Source organism: Papilio polytes, unplaced genomic scaffold, assembly GCF_000836215.1.
Source record: "Papilio polytes unplaced genomic scaffold, Ppol_1.0 DF822067.1, whole genome shotgun sequence".
NCBI classification, from domain to species: Eukaryota; Metazoa; Arthropoda; class Insecta; order Lepidoptera; family Papilionidae; genus Papilio; species Papilio polytes.
This window is the reverse complement of record NW_013527137.1, coordinates 1,645,282-1,650,032: the sequence shown is the minus strand read 5'-3', so window position 1 is coordinate 1,650,032 and position 4,751 is coordinate 1,645,282.

Here is a 4,751-nt window from a genome sequence, read left to right as displayed (position 1 = left end):
CAGCTAGTATATACTCGTAATAAAGCTTAAACACACACTTCTTTGTTGCCTAAGATGTCAGCAATTACAGCATATATTGGAATAACTCTTTTTTTAATAAATAGCCCTACAGTTACGTCACGCTTAAGGCTATATTTTTTCACGCATTAAACTCAGGGGGTAAATAAATTGGATAAACCCTAGTGTGGGAAAGGGACCATAAGCTACAAGCTGCCAACATCACGGAAGTAAGATTGCCATGGATTGTCATCATTTCATGTCATTTTGACATTTGCAATTGATAATTTGACACATGTAAACGAAATAATATATTTTTTTTATTTCATACGGATGAAGCCGCCCGGGGACAGCTGGTTCAATATAAAGTAAAAATTTGATTGATTGGTTATAATTGTGATAATTATTATCTAACTTCGACTTCCATGTACTAAAATATCATATGACGGAATTTAATTTAGATAACACGTTATTCACCAAAAATAAATTTATTGTCACGTTATTAAAATTTAAAATATTGATAACGCTTATCCTGTTAATGTTTTAACTAGAACTTGACGCCGAATCCGCCTGATGTTACAGGGCGTTCTGTTTTACTAAAATTTTGTTTAAATTTAATAATAATGACATTTATTTTATCTATACTAATATAAAGAGGAAAGAAGAAATATACTACTGTAATATATTACTGTACCGATTTAAAAAAAATATATTTTCCGTTAGAATTAATTTAACTGTAAGTAACATAGGCTGTCTTTTTAACATTTTTTTTATTTCTCGGGGACGAAGTCACGAGTAACAGCCAGTCCTTTATTATTAAGCGAAGAATGGCATAATTAACGCATGTTACTATTTTATTATCTGTATGGATAGAAACAGGAAGTAGTAATAATCGTTATGATAAAACAAAGCGATTTATCAGAAAAGAAATAACAAATGCGTCGTTATTAACACAATTCATTCATAAACTTTTATTTCAAAAGATAAGATATGATTTGGTTTAAATCGTCAGGTTCATTGTCAAGAGTTATTTCTACGTTCTAGAAAAATACTAACCTTTCAGTACCGATGCAGGGTCTGTGAGGCCGCGATTAGCTGACAAATTAATAGTTCCATTCCTTTCTTACGGAAGCTTACGTATATGAGACGTTGTTGCGGCTTTTCAGACTTCATATAATAATAATAATAGTAAATCATTTAATCCATTCATAAGGCAAACATTACATATTTAATTACACAGTTGAAAACAAAATCATATCGATATTTACGTTACAAAAACACAACGACTACTGAATTCTTAACATAAGTACTCCAACAAAGTTTTAAATGAACGATGAAAATCAGGTTGTTTAATTGAAAAGCTTTTAAAGTTTGTTAATTATTAACGAGTGACTAGGGAAATTATGTGTGCTTGAACGCTCCCAACTGACCATGATAAACCGAATTTGCGAGACAATGTCCGAATAAACTTAAACGATTTGAAACGACATTTTATTGAGATAAAAGACACTCTGTATAGTGCTGCGAGTTCTGTAAATAATCTTTAGTAAATCTGCAGTTTTTACTGTTACTGTTTACAAATACAGTTAATTAAATGTTTTAATACATTCTTGTACAATTTTTATTGTATATCTATAAGATTGATGTGGTCTTTTCTTGCAAGTGCTATTGTTTTTTTTGTTAAAATTAAATAATTTAAGACTTAATTGTAATGTGTGCGTATTACCGTGTGGGATCGCCCCGACTCTTCTTCTAAAAGCATATTGTGGTCTCTGTTTTGTTATTCGACAATGTCCCTTTGAACTGAAAGGGACAAAATAAATATCACGGAAGTTCAGTTCTAAGCACTAACGCCCTAGGGAACCGAAGTAGGCGTTCTCTTACATTGCAATGCGGTCGCTTAATTTAACTTTATCCTAAGTGCATTAGAACCCTGTCATTGGCTACACTAGCATCATTTTCACGAGATATTTACATTGGGAAATTAAATCTGCAACTTCAATACTGGAAGCTGGAATCACAGTCAACAGTTTATTGACTTGTAAATAATATAAACTGCAATCTACAATTTAAACTCAAAGGCATTAAAAGAAAACGAATTCCCTTCATGGAAATGAATCTTTAATAGTCGATTCGAAGTCGTTCGTCGACGGATATCGCTTAATGGGTTTGATGACTGGACAACGAGCGAAGATTTTACGACAGAGGGCATGACAGTGCCCCCTCAGAGGTGAGCATAGCTAAAGCCTTTCTGGGCATGCCCACTTCTGATGTCTTTGTAACTTCGTTGAGGAAAAAGACGGAAAAGTGTTCGATGGACAATGAGTTTAATGTTATACTGTTTTTTAGTATGTAAATAAAAAAAATACAATGATTTTCTTAAAAGAAGTGAACAACGTGTTTCATGTAAATGTGTTTAATAGTGTCATGCAACAAATACGACACTGGACTTAATTATTTACAACTGTCGTGAAGAAGCCCAAGTAATTACTGACAATTATGTTTAAACACCTGCCTCATTATATCTAATCTATCACAAACCTATGTACTCGTAAGTAAAGTACATGGTAACATTGTGAACGATTATCCGTGGAACGTTACTTAAAAATTATGAGAGGGTCTATCTATACTATTATAATAAAGCGTAAACACACACTTCGTTGTTGCCTAAGATGTTAGAAATTACAGCATATTTTTGAATAATTATTTTTTTAATAAAAAGCCCTACACTTACGTCATGCTTTAGGGTATATATTTTCACGCCATTAAACTTAGGGGCAAATATTATGGATAAAAACCCTAATGTGGGAAAGAGACCATAAGTTTCTACCAATATCAAGATAGCAAGGTTGCCATGCTTTGTCTTTGACATCTCATTTTGACATTTGCAATTGATAATTTGACACATGTAAACAATAAAATACAATTTTCATAATTTTATGCGGATGAAGTCGCACGGGAACAACTAGTCACGAATATTTGTGTTAGTGTACTTTAGCGCTGCACAAATCTAATAATTTTGATTACGATAGTCGATGATGTTGTGGAAATGTTCTCACGCATATTCGTGATAGTCCCTCAGTAATACTTTACACATTTAAAAGATTTTTTTCGCCAATTCGTCTGGCTTTAAAGGAAAAAACTTAATCATAGTTGATTACGTAGTATATTAAGTAAGGAATGGTAAAATAATTTATTTGCCGGCAAGCACGTAGGCTATTCATCCCCCTTCGTCTACGTCGCCCGTCGCCGAGTCACCTTAACCGAGCACCTCCATCTATCAAGTAAAGTGGCGACACTTTTCTTCCTTACTTTACCTAAACTTAACAAGGACTTGAAAAGCTCGTAGCAACTTGACTTGAAGTTTTCTAGCTTTATTTAGTTTCGTAGTTAGCTATGTTTGTTACCACGTTAATGTAATCAAAATTACTTAAAACTCGAAAACGTCAAATAAGAATATTCCTTAGTAATTGCTTTAGGATATTTGGAAATAGTTTAACTATTTGTCATATTTTATCAGCTAAATACTTTTATTGCCGCTTATAAGTTCCAAAACTAATTTCGTTGATCGTATTTCTTATTTTTATTGACCTCATTTGGTTTATCGGAGAAAATTCAACTTTTTCGAATATGAAAACTTTTCATCAAAGCAAACAGAAAAGTTCTTTCAGTTGAAAAACCGTCTACAGGAAATAAAACTCATTTTTAGTTAAACTAATTTATTAATTAAAATATTTCATCTGACAAGTAGAACTTATAATTTGCTATTATCAAATGGCAGGCGTACTATATGATTTGGTAAATACTTCAAACGCACAAAGGATATTAAAAAAAACATACAAAAAATGTATTTACGCATACATTGTAAATTAATATCGCACCAATTTTTAACGAATGATTGAAATATCAATTAATTTAGACTGTCAATACAAGAGGGGTTTAATTAATTGATTTATAAAAAGTCATTAACGTCAAAGTACATGGATAAATTATGAAGAGCTGGGAACGATCCCTCAAGCACGACGTCACTGACACGACCTGCCACCGACAATATCCACCGCTTGAACTTAACGACCCGAGCTCGACAAAACGATATTTTTATAGATTTAATTTTGCACGATAATAATACAATTATACTCATACTAATATGCCCAAGTTTTCGTTATTTAATTAATTCCATTTCATAATAAACATCTCTTATATATTTAAACTCTTCTCTTTACGTCTTAACGATGTTAAATTCATCACAATAAAATTTTGTTTTATTCATTTAAGAAGCAAAAACCAATTTCCTTAATTCGACTCTGTTTCATTCAATAAAACGGATTATGAAGATTGCTTAATCTTCAACCCTAAATTATTTTACATTTCGTAAATGTTAAAATAATTTCTCTGGAAGTAATCCAGTAAAAGATGCTCATCTTTATCATCTCCCCTGCCTTATCCTACTCCCGTAGGGTCGGCGCACCGGGTTTTCGTCCTCCAAAAAACTCTATCATCCGTCATCTCAGTCATCACTCCCTTCTTGATCATGTCACCTTTTACGCAATCCATCCATCTTTTTTAGTTAAGAATGCTATATAATAATTTTACTTATAAAATGATTAATTCAGGATAATTCTAGAATAGTGCTAGTTTCTAGTTCTAATGCTTCGGAGGACGAAAACCCGGTGCGCCGACTCTACGGGTGTAGGATAAGGGAGGGGAGATGATGATATAGAGGCGATTCGGCCCGTCCTTGAACAATGGACGGG